General features: G+C 35.1%; 1 long non-coding RNA gene across 1 annotated transcript in view; it reads left to right on the forward strand.

Annotated features, from left to right (window-relative positions):
- Nucleotides 1-17,203, forward strand: part of LOC148110776 (uncharacterized) — a 497,911-nt gene that overhangs the window by 340,731 nt on the left and 139,977 nt on the right. The window contains exon 7 of the long non-coding RNA XR_015724380.1: nt 12,854-12,970. This is a non-coding gene — a long non-coding RNA (uncharacterized LOC148110776). The remainder of the gene's footprint in view (nt 1-12,853; nt 12,971-17,203) is intronic.

The raw sequence follows: 17,203 nt of genomic DNA on the forward strand, positions 1-17,203 counted from the left end.
TTAGAATCATAAAGCAAAATATTTGAAAACCAATCCATGGTGCAGAATATTACCAAGGTTTCAAATTGGTCACTCAGTGAAAAGCACAGAAGCAGAGCAGACCAGAATGGCACTGCAAAGGTTTTGAAATCTCAATTAGCATTTAAACCACAGCCCACAAAAGTGGGCCAGGATATGAGCCTGAACTTCAGCAGGTAGATTATGTACTGAAATAGAAGATATAAATAGAAATAGTCTTATAATATGACTGAAAATTTCCAGAATATATTCCAAAATTATTCACCATATTGACAATCAGAAGCATCAATTGGAATGAGAAAAGAAAATCGACAGCAAATACAAGATATATCAAATGTTGTAATCATAAAAGGTATCATAAAATACAAAACTATGACAAGTTAGGAACACTCTGGAATCAAATAAAAACAGAAATTTTGGCAAAGAAATAAAAGATAGAAAGGAAAAAAACAAATAAAATTTTAGATTGCAAAATATTCTTTAGAGTGCCAGAACAGTTTTCTATCCTGATTTTAGTGGAAGTTACACAAATCTATACATGTGATAAAATTTTATAGAATTATACACAGCAAAATGCAAAAAGAAAAAAAGAAGTGCATGTGAAAACTGGTGAAATCTTAATAAAGTCTGTAGTTTAGTTTATAATTTTGTAGCAATTTCAATTTCCTGATTTTGATAGTTGCACTATGGTTATGTAAAACGCTATCATTATGGGAACCTAGCTGAAAGGTACACAGGAACTCTGTACTGTTCTTGCAACTTTATTTGAAACTAAAATTATTTCAAAATAAAAGTTTAAATTGACTCAGTATAGAATTTGGGATGGTATTTGGTGTGAATTCTTTACTTTAAAGTCTTTTTCCTCATCTTACCCTATGTCATCTGTTGCCTAACAACCTCCTTTCTCATTGAGAGGCATTACAAATGGAAAAGTGCCACTAACTTACTTCCCACTGACTGTAAAACAATCATATTATTGCTTGGCAACTAGCCCAGGGTTGGACAAGCAGTTAACTGAAAAAACAAAACAAAACAAAACAAAAAACTCAAGTGTAGTTTTTATTTGAAATTTCCCCTGAACCAGAAGGATGTTCATCACCTCAGGATGGGACGATACATAGTTTGATAGAATATAAGCATGGGTATAATTTTCCCATACTAATATAGGAGATTTCTTGTCAAGAAATCTGTGTTAAAACAAAGCGTTTGGAAAAAGAAAAAGTGTTAGAACAAGATACTCTGAAACATTTGATTTACATACAATCAATATCGTGGAAACAGGTCAAATTTAAACAAGCACTATAAAAATTATTCCCTAAGCAAGCTATTGTTCCATTTCAACCAAGGAACCGATTCTATTTGGTGGCAGTATATTCTCATCATGACTAGTGAAACTCTGAATTTTAACTATATAAATAAAGCAAATGAAAGACATAAAATGACAAATTTACTAAAGTAAACATAAACATAAAGCAGATGGCCTCATATTCCTGCAAATTCTAGATAAAACTAAACGTGTTCCCATCAAATTAACTTATCAATGTGTCTTTACTCAAAAATTTCCAAAATTCAAGTTATGACTCAGTTTTGTAAAATAAGCAGCACCTGGGAAGTAGTGACGAAAATAAGTTTATTTCAAGTTTATTACAAGCTCACATGTAAAAAATTAATAATGGTAAACTTTACCTGAGCCCTATTTCCCCAGAAAAGTTGCTTGTAGGAAATCCCCTTACGCTTAGGTTTTTTGAGATCTTCCCTTCCCAGCATTTTGTGTTCCAGGAAACAATTTACCATAAAGAACCACATTTTTCCGTAAGACTTAGGTAAGACTCACTGTCTGCTCTTTCATTGACTCCCATAAGACCTGGAGACAAGTTTCTGAAATATGAATAATAAATACTAAACATGGACCCTCTGGATTCTTAGTCTAAAGAATGACTAGCTGTGATGAGAACTGTGTGTCTCTCTGAAAAGAGCTAGACACAGAGATAAGCATTTCGCATTCAGGTAACTGATGGTGACTTCCCCTGATTGCCAAACCATCAGAACTCTAAATCGCCCTATTCACAATAGTCTACTCTTCAGATCTGGAGTACTTTCCCTACTGCAACCAACCGAAATGTGTCTCTTTAATTTTGTCTTTGACAACATAAAATGCAATGAGATGTTTTGATTTTTGTTGTATAATATAGTGTTTTGTATAGTAAATGATTCTTGTGATAGTAAATTTTAATGTGTCAACTTAGGCCACTGGGATGTCTAAATTAAATATTATTTCTGGTTCTGTCTGTGAAGGTGTTTCCAGATGATATGAGTATTTGAATCAGCGGTCTCAGCACGTAAATTGGCCAGTATCCAATCTATCGAGGGCCTGAATAAAACAAAAAGCAAAGGAACGGGTCTTTGTTCCTTTACTGCTTGTCCAGCGTGAGCTGAGATATCAGTCTTCTTCTGCCCTTGCACCAGGATTGACACCGACAGCTTTCCTGGCTCTCCAGCCTTTGGACTCAGACTGGAATTATCCCACCAGCTTTCCTAGGTCTCCACCTTGCAGACAGCATATTGTGGGTCTTCTCAGCCTCCATAATTATTATGGGAGCCAATCCCTCATAATAAATATAAAGGGTTTTTTTTTTTTCCTTTGGAGAACCCTAATGCAATTCCAATGCATGATTTAAATTTTAATAAATTCTAAACTGGTAGCACAGATTCTTATTAATATACTTTAGAAAGATTGCAAGATAGAACCTAAGCTGTATAAGATGACTTGCCACTTCAAAAGCAATCATGAAAACAACTTTAAAACTAATTTAGATCTTAAGAAGCCATTCTCAGGCACTCAGAATATGTCCTCAGAGAATAATATCATAGGTCAGGCAAACAAGAAGGAGATTTTCCTGTCAATTTGAGCCTATACCATTAATAAATAAAAGAGAGCTTTCTTATTTAGAATTTGTAATTCTGCAGTAATTATTCTGAGTATATTTGGGGTTAAAGTAAGTCCATCTTTTTAAGAAAGCAGAATTGGGAAGAGACAAAGAAACTCTTTTAGTCTTCCTCCTCTTTTTTTTTTTTTTTTTTTAAAGATTTTATTTATTTATTCGACAGAGCTAGAGACAGCCAGCGAGAGAGGGAACACAAGCAGGGGGAGTGGGAGAGGAAGAAGCAGGCTCATAGCGGAAGAGCCTGATGTGGGGCTCGATCCCAGAACTCCGGGATCACGCCCTGAGCCAAAGGCAGACACTTAACCGCTGTGCCACCCAGGCGCCCCTAGTCTTCCTCCTCTATGTGCAGTGAAGATATGAAAGATTTTGATACTGAAATCTTTTTTTTTTTAATTTTCCAAAGACAAAACAAATAAATAAACAAAATGGAGTGGGCATTGGAGTTTACTGAAAAGAATCAAGTGCTGTGTTGTGCCTAATAGAGAGAGAGAGAGAGAGAGAGAGAGAAATTTCATTCATTTTTGAGGGGAAAATCTGTAAGTGGCAAAAGATATTTGGTGGAAAGCGTGGGCATAAAAAAGGGAGTCTACTGAAAGTGGGAAAAGGGAAGTGTTGATTGAAAACAGTGGATTTTCCATCATCCATTCATCAAGGATTGTTGGGGTTAATGTAGAGCATGAAATCATCAGTAATACCTGGCTTGCTAATGTGTAACATGGAGGCCACTGGGGGCAGGGAAGGTTTGGAGAAGGGCGTAGGCCTTTGGAATGCCAAGGCCTGCGTGACCACTCTGTCATAGGAGTGCCTTCCCCAAAGCTTTCTTAGCCCAAACAGCAGCCCTGTGATCCAAGAAATGTATGCATTGTCCCTTAGGCTATGTTTAGCAGAACTCGTAGAACATGCAGACCCCTTGTCACACGTCCCATGCTTGAGAAACAGTGATAAAGATTTATGATTATCCTGAAAGACTGATAAAAGCAGGAGCAAAGAAGGGCAAAGGGTCTTATTCTCTAAACGTTGACCCCCCTGCCTTCTCCTCTCTTTCACAACAAAAGTTTGGAGTAATCTTTCATCTGACGGTACATGGATTGCTGGCCATTCCCAGCGAAGGATGAAAAGATAATATTTTCATCGGAAACTGATGCTGATTTTGTGACTCTTACTCTTCATCACTCTATAATGGTGGCTAAAGCCTATAGGTTACATGCTTCAATATCTACTAAGTCTACCTCCTCTCCATTTGCATTGTAACTCCCACAGTCCAGCTCACCATTATTTCTCACTTAAATCATTGCCACAAATCTCCTCAGATCCACTCTAGCTCCTACTCTCAACCAAATCTCTCTTTTTTTTTCATTATGGTTAGAATTTTTTTTAATTTCAAATGTGATTTTCTTTTCTTACATACTAAATACCTAAATGTCTCACATTGTTTTTTGATTTAAAGTCTAACTTTATTAACATGTCCTATCTAATGTTAAAATTCTTCCTGCTTCTCCCAAGATCATTTCTAGCCATTTCCATCACTGAATACAAATTAGTCACTCTATGCTTTTGTTTCTATAACTGCTATTCCACAAGGTCATGGCACATATTATTCCCTCTGCCCTCGAATGGTTCTTTTCTCACTTCCTTTTTTTCCACCCTAGATTATTCTTAGTTATCTTCACTCCTCCACAGAAGCTTTCCCTGATCATTCCTCATCTCAAAAATTAGATTCAGTTTATATAACTCACATAGCAATGTTTACATTCATGGCATTCATCAAATTATAAATAAATACCCATATTTTTGTTAAAGTGTGATATCAAGGCAAACTGGCAGAAGTCTTGTTTGCATGACAATTTCTTTAGAATTCACCTGTTAAATAGTGAAGACCTTGAGTACTAGGATACCAAGATTAAGACCTTTCATTAAATTCATAGGAGATTGTCAAAAGACAACCGCTTGATGGAGGGATACTAAGAATGAAGGAAGTGTCTGAATGACCAGTCAAAAGTGCTTTGACTCAGCCCAGGGATATTGTTCCATATTATTAAGTGGATAAAAGAGGGTTATAGAAAATCTAAAAGGACAAATTACCCTTTGCAGAGCAAAATGAAATAGCTGTAAATGTTGGCTGAGTGAGACACATTCTTTGGCAGCATTAGAGAAAAGATCAGCATTTCAGAAAAAAATTTGTAATTCAGAAAAGCAGTAAATTGTAGAGCAAAACTAGCAACAGAAGTCAGAAGGATTTGACAACTATTTCTGGGAGCCGTTGTTGACCATTCTGGAGTGTTTTAGGAAATCTGGAAACAGTTATGTGAGCCATTAAATTCTTTTTCTTTTCTTAAAAATTTAATTAGCTTTGTGTTGGAATCCTGTGAAATGTAATATGAAATGTTACTAAATAAAAGAATTACTCAGATAATTAAAGAAAATTGATTTTTGTTTCCAGTGCAGCACGTGTACCTAGGGTTTTATCAGTGTAGAAAAGTATATAGCCCTTGTTGGAAAACTTAGCTGGGGGGATGGAAGTAAAGGGGACTCCTAGGATGGGAGGGGAACAACCCTGATCTGAGCTTGAATTAGTAAGTGTGGGAGAAAGGTAGGTTTTTCCTAAGGAACATTCCAAATATGATTGCCTAAAGGAAGAGGAGAGAGGTAAACCAGAGAGTCTACTGTGTTGAGCCAGGGAGTCTGAAAAGGGGAATAAGACTGGTATCTCAAATTCTTGATATTCCCTGGCCAAAAAAAAAAAAAAGGGGTGGGGGGAGAGGGGAGAAAAGAAAAAAAACAAATCTCTTGATAAAAGCATCTTCAGTTCAGGCCCCAGTGTTCACACATGTTAAGATCAATCAAATATGAGCTTTTATCGAAAATAGTCAAATTTATAAAAATAATCTTTTTGAGGGAAAGATTGCCAGTAATTTTATATACATAAAATATTCAAAGAATTAAAAGATGCAATCATACATTTGTGAAATATTTAAAGAATCAAGAAATGCAATGACAAAAAAGAAAAAAGAAAAAAAAGATAATCCAAAATGACCAGATAAATTTGAAAATAGACCAAATAGAAGTTTTAGAAATAAAAATAAATTTATACATAACTCTCGCCAAAATAAAAAAACTCAATGAGAAAAAAACAAATTACATTGGCCTAAAGGAGCTGGAATGTATATCTAAAGTGATAAACTAGAAACTATACCTGAAACATTACCCAAGAGGCAGCACAGAAAAGTAAAACTTTATAAAAATATAAAAGAGAATTCAGAAGAATAAGGAAGAAAGAATGAAATTGTCCAATGTATGCCCACTTGAAGGCCCAGATGTAAAAACTAGAGCAAATGATACAGATCTAAACTTTGAATAAATAATAGCTGAGAATTGTTCAAACATGGTAAAGGACATAAGTCCACATATTTGGAGGCATTATGTGAACAGTATAGATAACAAAAAATCCATACGTAGACATGCTGTAGTGAAATTGCAGAATGTAAGAGAAAATGAGATGACAGTAAAAAAGAAGATAGAGTAAAATGTCTGCTTAACTACAAAAGAATGACAACATACAGAATTCTCAATAACAAAAAAAATGAGAGCCAGAAGTATCTTTTAAGGACTGAGTAGAAATAACTGGCAACCTAAAATTGAATACTATCTAAAAATATCTTTCAAGAACATGAGTAAAATAAACTCATTTTCAAAAAAATTGAAAGAATTTACTACCAACAGATGAATGTTAAATTTACTTCTAAAGGGCATACTTCAGAAAGATTGAAAAGTATCCATCTTGGGATGAGAAATCCATGCTTCTTGGCTGAAAAGTAGCTAAATAAGATATAATAGTGGTCCTTGGGAAAGATCTTAGGCAACTTGGTAGGCAACATTGGAACTTTAGAGTACATTGACTTCTCCTTTCAATTTTATTTAAGGTATTCCAACTCTGCATTTAAGACTAGCATAATAAAGACCATCTATGTAAAACCCAAGCAGACATCATCCTCAATGGTTAAAAACTGAGAGCTTTCCCTCTAAGGTCAGGAAAACAAAAGGCTGTCCACTCTTGCCACTTTTGTTTGGCATAATACTGGAAGTCCTAGCCACAGCAATCAGACAAGAAAAAAAAAAAATAAGAGGCATCCATATCGGTAAAGAAGAAGTTAAAATGTCACTTCTTGCAGATGATATGATACTATACATATAAAATACTGAAGATTCCACTAAAAAACTACTAGCAGTAATAAACAAATTCAGCAAAGTGTCAGGATACAAAATGGGTACCCAGAAATTGGTAGCATTTCTATACACTAACAATGAAGAGAAATTTTTAAAGAGAAATTTAAAGAGAAATTGTCTTTTAAAGATAAATTAGGGGCGCCTGGGTGGCACAGCGGTTAAGCGTCTGCCTTCGGCTCAGGGCGTGATCCCAGCGTTATGGGATCGAGCCCCACATCAGGCTCCTCCGCTATGAGCCTGCTTCTTCCTCTCCCATTCCCCCTGCTTGTGTTCCCTCTCTCGCTGTCTGTCTCTATCTCTGTCAAATAAATAAATAAAATCTTAAAAAAAAAAAAAAAGATAAATTAAAAAAAAAAAAAACACCATTTACAGTTGCACCAAAAAAAAATAAAATAAAATACCTAGGAATAAACTTAACCAAAGAGGTGAAAGACCTGTCCTCTAGAAACTATAAAACACTGATGAAAGTAATTGAAGATGACACAAACAAATGGAAAGATATTCCATGCTTATGAATTAGAAGAATTAATATTGTCAAAATGTCTGTATTACCCAAAGCAATCTAAAGATTCAATGCAATCCTTTTCAAAATACCATTAGCAATTTTTGCAAAACTAGAATAAATAATACTAAAATTTGTATGGAGTCACAGAAAATGCCAAATAGCCAAAGCAATCCAGAGAAAGAAGAACAAAGCTGGAGGTATCACAATCCCAGATTTCAAGATATACTACAAAGCTGTGGTAATCAAAACAGTATGACACTGACACAAAAAGAGACACATAGATCAATAGAACAGGATAGAAACCCCAGAAATAAATCCACATATTTATGGTCAATTAACCTAGACAAAGGAGGCAAAAATATGGGAAAAGACAGTCTTTTCAATAAATGGTGCTGGTAAAGTTGGACAGCTACATATAAAAGAATGAAACTAGACTACTTTCTAACACCATACACAGAAATAAACTCAAAATGGATTAAAGACCCAAACATAAGACCTGAAACCATAAGAATCCCAAAAAAGAGAATACAGGCAGTAATTTCTCTGATATCAGCCAGAGCGACATTTTTCTAGATATGTTTCCTAAGGCAAGGGAAACAAAAGCAAAAATAAACTATTGAGACTATATCAAAATAAAAAGCTTTTGCATGCCAAAGAAAACAATCGAGAAAACAAAAAGCCTACTGAATGGGAGAACATATTTGCAAATGATGTATCTGATAAGGGGTTAATATCCAAAATATATAAAGAACTCATACAACTCAACACCAAAAAAAAATCCAATTAGAAAATAGGCAGAGGACCTGAATAGAGATCTTCCCAAAGAAGACATGCAGATTGCCAACAGATACATCAAATGATGCTAACATCACTAATCATCAGGGAAATCAAAACCACAATTAGATGTTACCTCACCCCTGTTAGAATGGCTAAAATCAAGAAGACAAGAAACAAGTCTTGGCAAGGAGAAAAAGGAATCCTCATGCACTGTTGGTGGGAATATAAATTGGTACAACCATTGTGGAAAACAGTATGGATGTTCCTCAAAAGATTAAAAATAGAAATACCATATGATCCAAATATTCCACTGCTGGGTATTTACCCAGGGAAGATGAAAACACTAATTTGGAAAGATATATGCACCTCTGTGTTTATTGCAGCATTATTTATAATAGCCAGGATATGGAAGCAACCTAAGTGTCCATCAACAGACAAATAGATAAGGAAAATGTGATATATATATATATATATTATAAATATTACACAGCCATAGAAAAGGATGAGCTCCTGCTATTTGAGACAACATGGATGGACCTCCAGGGTATTATGGTAGGTGAAAGAAGTTAGACTGAGAAAGACAAATACCATATGACTCCACTCATAAATGGGATCTAAAAAATGAGTAAACAAAGAAGCATGATCAGAGCTGTAAATACAGAGAACTGATGATTGCTAGAGGGGAGCAGGGTGAGAGGTTGGGCAAAATGGATGAAAGGGAGAGGGAAACACAGGCCTCCGGTTATGTAGTAAGTCATGAGAATAAAGAGCAGAGTATAAGGAACACAGTCAGTGATATCATAATAGTGATGTAATTGGACAGATGGTAGCTATACTTGTGGTGAACACTGCATAATGTATAAACTTGCCAAATCACTAAGTTGTACATCTGAAACTAATGTAACATTGTGTGTCAAATGTACTGAAATTTTAAAATAAATAAATACATAAATTAAAAAAAAAAAGGTCTAGGCTCACAATGGGAAGCATCACAGGTGTCCCGCTGAGGATGGTAGGGAGTGAATTTGGAAATGTTAAGAAAGACTTTAGGAATTAGGGTTCCTCCAAATTCTTCAGTACCTCCTAAATAACCTATCTCAATAAGCAGAATTCTATTTTTTTGCTTTTTTTATTTGATTGATTTAAACATAGTCCAGAGTTTCTTTAGAAAAAAAAAAAGACATTAAGCTCTTTTTTTCAGAATGAGACCACTGAACTCCAAGTATAGAAATTAAACATGCATTGGGGAATTTCAGTAGTTGAGTTACCTCTGCAGATAGTAGGTTGAAAAGAGTATCAAACTGAAGGACAAATATATTGTTATGTCACATGTTTAAAATTTCTTCAGAATATTTTAAATGTGGAATGCCACACTACAACACAAGCAAAACAATTGTATTTCATATTAGTGCCATGAAACCAGAGATCTGGTTGTTGAACCCCAGTGGTGTCCAGTGCTTTGCTGAAAGAGAAGTAAAGGATCATTTTTAGGAATATGGCTTGTAAAATAAAATAATGTTCTGAAGACTGACAATAGAAAGAACTGAGATTAATCTCTTCAAATTGAAGAAACAATATATATATACACACGCAAATGTATATAATGGTTATTTTCCTCCTGATTAGACATTTTCCTTTAAGAATGCTGAAAACATTTCTTTTCTCATTATTATCTTGCTCCTAAAACTGAGCACAAAGGTGTGCTTAACATGACCAGTATTTCGAACATTTCTATTGGTCAGTTTGGCTTACTGATGATGGATTATTTTAGTTCTCCCCAAATGAAACCAAGAGATGCTGATAGTTAGTTTCCTATAAGTAAAGGACCTGCGTGGCTTACTCAGTGAAGCGTCTGACCCTTGATTTCGGCTCAGGTCATGATCTCAGGGGTGTGAGATGGAGCCTGCTTGCCCATCTTGCTCTGCTCTCCCCCCCCCCCACCTCTCTCTGTCTCTCTGTCTCTCTCTCTCAAATGTAAATAAATAAATAATAAATTAATAAATACACTCTTTTTTTAAAAAGAAGTAAAGGAAATAACTGAAGCTGCTCAGATATTGTAGACTCATAAACCACTATGAAAGTGAGTATCTCAATTCTCTAAAACATAGTTGAAGCATCTATGAAGACAGTGAGGTAAGGGAATTTAAAAAAAAAATCTTAAAATTATCTTCAGAGCAATCACCAAAGGGGTAAAAATTTAATGTTATTCAAGAAATGATTTTATTCAAGAAAATCAATTACCCTGATAAATTAGCTTGCTTTAAAGTAGTTTGGTTCCCTAAAATACAACTAAAGTAAAAATGTCCTACTTGCAATATTTTGGATTTATTATTTGATAATGAACATGCGCTTAACTATGTGAAAAGCAGCGCAAGTTCGCAAACAATAAAGTAAAATCATTAAGATTTGTGGCAAAAAATATTTTTGAAGATCATGTGCATATGACAAGGAATCAGGATTCTATTCAGCAAACATGTAATGATTATCTGATATTTGAAGGGATAGAAAAAATGAAGTGTCAAGTCCTCGACTTCAGCAAGCAAGAAAAGACATGCTGACAACATTAAGAAATAATAACAGATCAAGTGGCATAAAGGAAGTACAAGTGAGTCTGGATGAGTTTGAGTGATGCGTTAGGTTAGGCCTTTATCATAATTATCTCTTGAACATAAAATTGAATAATTTGTGATAGCATATGGCAAGAAACTTGAATGAAGTCAAAGAGGAAGAAAAGAAAATGTATGGAGCTAGGAAAGCAGAAAGTATGTTCTGTGATCTTGCAATAGTCTACTTAGGTAGAGGTCGACGCGGTGAGAAGTTGTAAATAATTAGGCTGGAAATGTAGGTTAGAACTAGATCATCCACTGAAAAAGAGCAAACAAGAAATAAAACAGAAATAAGAAAAAAAATGAATAAATATATAGTATGAAGTTAGGTAGTTATAACTACTACAAAGAAAAAATAAGGCAGGGTCAGAGGATAAAGAGAGAAGAGGGGTGCTATTTTAAGTTGAACAAGAAGAGATCTAAATTGTGTAACAGGTGATTCTGCCGCTGGTGGTGAGAGCACTGAAACAAAGGGACTCCTGGCTAAGGACCAAGTTTTTGACAGATGGTTGATTGAGTACAGTTACGTCTGGTTCATAACAGCTGGAGGGACTCTAACTCGAGCCCTCGGGGTGCAGCGGTGATGAAGAGTGCACAGCCTCTGGAGACGAGCTGCTTGGTTCAAATCACGCTGCACGGCTTTTCGGCTCTGTCAGGACTGGCTAGATAACAGGGGACTTCTGATGGCTGAATGAACTGCTGTAAAGCTGAGAAAGCATTGTTTATAAAATAATAACAATGCAACAAATGTTAATTGAGAACAAACCAAAATGGTAATATCATGTAAGGTGACTAAAGAATTAACTTTAGCACAGGCATAACATTTTTAATTTATATAAAGCCCACTTCATCTTCACTTAAATCTCAACTCTTGGTAACTCTAAGCTTGCTGTTGTTTAAATCGGCCTCTCTGTTGGTTCCATCCTTGCCTTCACCTGGTAATTATTTCTGCTTATGCCTATTTCCCTAGAGGTGTGCTGGCCACAGGGGTAACTCACACATCCTTTGAATTCACTTGTTTAAGATTTTCTATTTTAACCTCTGCCCTTGATAAGTTTCTGTTCTGGTAAGTTTTGGTTTGTTTTGCTTGTATATCTAGACATGCTTTCCCACTTGACTGAATGAGAAACTTCTAGGTTTAAGCAATAGAACACGGCTCTTCTTCACCTTTTACTTGGATCTTAGAGCACACTGTGAATTTGTTCTAGATTTCATTTTCCTCTAGGGGAGAGCTTATCTATTCTCCCTTCCTTTTCTGCTCTTTGCATATACTTCTTAAGGAACTGCTTGCCTCCAAAAACAGTTTTCAGGGCTTACAATGGAATGAGGACACCTTTTGTGGAAGGGAACCTTTAAAATGACACCCCAGTGATTTGCTGCCGCCTACTATTCATGGCTTTATATAATCCTCTCCCGTTGAGTGAGGGCTGGATTTAGTGACTCACTTCTAGTGAATAGAATATGGCAAAAGGGATGTCACTTTTTAAGATTTTATTTATTTATTTGAGAGAGAGTGTGTGTGAGGAGAGAGAGCACGAATCAGGGGAGAGGCAGAGGGAGAAGCAGACTCCCCACAGAGCAGGGAGCTCAACACTGGGCTCTATCCCAGAACCCTGGAATCATGACCTGAGCCAAAGGCACATGCTTAACTGACTGAACCCCCCAGGCACCCCTGGGATGTCACTTTTGACATTAGATTATGAAAGAACTGTGGTGTCTACCTGGCATCTACCATGAACATTGTTTCTCACACTCTCTTGATCTCTTGTTCTCTCTAGACCCTCAGTCAGGGAAAAACAAGCTGACATGTGAATGGTCCTGTGAAGAGGCCCAAGTGGCAAGGACCATAGTCTTCAGCCAAGAGCCAGGAGGATTTGAAGCCTGTTAATAATGATGTGAGTAAACTCAGAAAGGTATAGATGACTGCAGTCCCAATTGACACCTTAACTATGTTCTTATTAGAATTTCTGACTCAGCTAAAATAAAACCTACTCTAGTCCATTAATTTAACTGGATAACATAGGCTTTATTGTAAGTGTGAAAAATTGGAGAGAGTCTAGGTTATGTAAATAAGTGGAAGGTCCTGTCTCCAGCCAATTGCTGATGTGTAGAAACACGGGCCCTTCTGCCGGTGCTTCTGACTTTCTCAAGAAGAGTCAGATATACTTAGTTTAATTTTTTATGTGAAATTTTTCAATGTTGACAACCAGTGATATGTCCTAAAAGACCCTATCTATAGTCTAACCACAACACAAGTTGTGGTTATGCCAGCCAGTTTTCAGCCTCTATCTAAATGAATATTACTCTCTGAGCTTATTTAACCATTTTACTCAATTTTATTTTAGTTTTATTTAAAAAAAAAAAATTACTTTCCAGGCAAGGTTTTAGCTCTCCTGGGGTAAGCATGTAAAGGGAAAAGCCTAATTGGTTAAGAGGACAACTACACTGAGGTAAACTTGACTGTGACATAAATAAAAAGAAACCCAAAGGAGAAGAGACACTCAAGAAGAGAGTTATATCATTCATCCATCCATGTACCAGAAGATTCTACTTTTAAATGTCAGCCTATGAAGTCTTGGGTTTTAAATTATGAAGAAAAGCTGGCTGTTTCCACATGTAGCTATTGAGATGTCAGTTCCATTGAGGACATACTGTTCCTGGGCTTTCCGATTTTTATTTCTTTAATTTTATTACCGTTTTTAAAATATTTTCTGGAAAATATACTGGCCAACTGTCACACTGATCAGTTAAGAGTTATGGACAGTATTATATTTATTTTGTCTTACATTCTTTGAGTATTTTTTAAACCTTGGAACACAATGATTTTTCTGTTTTCTCCTAGCTTTCTCAGCTATTCTTTCCTACCCAAATCTAACCATGTCCTTGTCTGGTCATTTTCTTTTTCCCACTCAAAAATATTTTTATTTTCAAACAGTTCCAAAAATAAAATAGTCATGAAATTGTTGCTATAATTTAAAGTACTACCGCCTCAAAAGAAAAGGCTATTTCAATACTTAAAATATTTTTAATTTTTTTCTAACTCAATACTTTAATGTATGGGCAACATATGGGTTGTTTATTAAACAAAAAAACTCCTTACTACCACTTTCCAAATTATCAATTATATGAGGAAACAAATTATCCTTACCTTATTTGTTTTTTTAAAAGGTTGTAACAGTGAAAATATGCCTCTAAAAACAAACCTCTGCCAGCATGTCCTAGTTTGATAGGAATGAGAGTGGACATTATATTTAATACTTTCTGAGCTTTCAATCAGTCAATCATAAGTGTTCAACCATATATTAACAAAAAGAGTCCACAAAAACTTTTTTCTGTAGAATAAATATAAAGAAAAATTCTATTTCTCATGCAAGCATACAAAATTTCAAGAGCTAAACGTTACCGCATTCTAGTTTATTCATGTCTTAGCAAAATAACTTCAGGACAAATATTTTATCATATGATCTACAATATTTTATCCCAAATCAGTTGTGACTCTCCAAGTTCTTCTTTTTATTTACTTACTATTTCAATGGCATGGCCTAGATTATAATACTTTCCTAGGGAATTTGTATTTTCAGGAAATGGGTTAGGTAAAAAATAAGAAGAAATATAGTGCCTTTTTATTGCAATGAAGCAAGCTGAAATAAAATTCAATTTAATCATTTAAGCAACATTTTAATACTTTTTATAGACATGACTATGCAGAATATAAATATCAGTCCCTGTTAGATCAGCAGGTTAGAAATTACATTATAACATTAAATTCTTTTTAAGAGAAACTGGATTTACATGATGCCAAAATAACTGAGGAAAGGGAAATTTGGGGTTGGTCATCTGTGTTTGGACTCTTCATGTGTCATGTGTTAGTGTCCTTTTGTTCCTCCAGAAGTTCTACATATCATACAGGTATAAATTAGAGCATTGATAGCTCCTGTTCAGTAATGGGACAGTATCAATTAAACACAAGTGTTTGGTGGTCTTGGTCATAGAACAAGAAGTAGGTGTGGTGATTAGTCCTGGGATAAATTTTGTTTACGATTTTAAAATAATTATAAACTTAAAGGTGGAGGTACCCAATAAAACAATTAAGTATGAAAGCTATGTGATGAGAGAGGGATAATTACTGTATTTTAAATTGTGATTTTAATAGATTTCCACTACTGGAAGAGGTGATCAGATTTTTAAAAATAGAGTAAAGTTAAAACTAAATGCAAATGCACTGAAGCTTTGGGGATGCAGTCTCAGATACATCTCATTTAGTGCTTTTGACCTTCCTACGGGCATAGGATTATATTCATATTTTAGTGATAGGACACTGAGCCCTAGGTCAGTTAATAAGTGGACGATGCAAAATTCTGAATTAGCTTTTTTCACCCAGGACTGTGTGTGCTTTACCTCACATATGAGAAGGGAAACAGTACAAAATTAAATGGCAGTATCAGACAGAATATGACTACATACCCGCCCCAAACAATTGCTGAATAATATGAGGAAATGATTAACTTTACGTGTCAACTTTACTAAGCTCAGAGATGCCCAGGTAGCTGGTAAAACATTATTTCTGTAAGGTTATTTCTGGAAGAGATTAACATTTGAATCGGGAAAACCAGTAAAGGTCTTCCTCACCAAATCAGGTGGGCATCATCCAATACTTTGAAGGCCTGACTAAGACAAAAAAGGTAGAGGAAAACTGAATTTGCTCTTTACTTGAGTTGGGACATGCATGTTCCTCCTGCTGTTTACATGAGTGCTCCTGCTTCTCAGGCCTTTAGACGCGGACTAAGTTTCATCCTGAGCTTTCCTGGTTCTCCAGCTTGCAGATGGCAGATAATGGGAACTCTCCACCTCCATAATCACATGGGAACTCTCCACCTCCACAATTCCCATGACATCTCTCTCCCTCTCTCTCTCTCTGGCCCCCAATCTCCTATTGATTCTGTTTCTCTGGAGAACCCTAATACATATGAGTAATAAATATTCTGTATAAATATTGAATATGTGGTATAAACTGCTAAAAGTTAGGCTAGATCCCCCTGGAAAATAAGCCCAAAACTTAAATCAATGATATTTCATGCAAAGAAACTAGAAAAATAGAAAAATTGAGGAAATAAAATTGAAGTAAGTGGATAAGAATAGAATCAATGAAGTAGAAAACAGAAATCAGTAGAGAACATACATGAAACCATGGTCTGGTTCTTTGGAAAGATAAAATTGATAAACCTCTAACCAAACATCAGGAGAAAAAGACAGAAGAAATAAATTACCAATGTAAGGTATGAAAGAAGTGATATCACTACAGATGTGTAAGTTATTAAAATGATAATAATAAATATTATGTACAATGCTATGTCAGTAAATTTGAAACTTTGGTGAAATGGCAAATGTATTGAAAGACACAAACTACCAAAACTGATTCAAAAAAGACTTATTAGATAATCTGAATAGTTTTATATTTCTTTTAAAAATTGAATTTGTAACTAGAAACATTTACCCAAAGGCAGTGTTAGGCCCAGATGGCTTTATGAGGAAATTGAATGAGTTATTTAACAGAGAAATAATACCAAAACCAGAAAATAGAAAAGTAGGAAGTACTTCCCAACTTATAATATGAGGCTAGCATTGATTTTACTCTAATACCTGGAGAGTAAATAAAAATCCTTCATAAACATAGATGGAAAGATCTTTTAACAACAATTTAGCAACTCAAATCCAACAATATCTAAAAGGGATAATACATCATGACTAAGTGAGGTTTAACCAAGTAATGCAAGTTCAGTTTAATATTAGAAAACCTATCAGTGTAATTCATCACATTAATAAACTAAAACAGACAAGCCAAATGGACATCTCAATAAATGCTGAAAAAACATTTAACAAAATCCAACAATCCTGATGAAAAGCTCTTAGTTAACTGGTAATTGAAGGAAACATTCTTACCTGATTTTTAAAAAAATCTATAAAAATATTAATTAACATTATACCTAATGGTAAAAGATGAATGCCTCTGTGGGGGGTTGGGTAAAATAGTCTATGGGGATTAAGGAGAGCACTTGTGATGAGCATTGGGTGCTGTGTGGAATTGCTGATTCACTATGTTGTACATCTGAAACTAATATAACACTGTA

The sequence above is a fragment of the Ursus americanus genome, chromosome 1, assembly GCF_024610735.1.
Source record: "Ursus americanus isolate L20-20 chromosome 1, mUrsAme1.1.p, whole genome shotgun sequence".
NCBI classification, from domain to species: Eukaryota; Metazoa; Chordata; class Mammalia; order Carnivora; family Ursidae; genus Ursus; species Ursus americanus.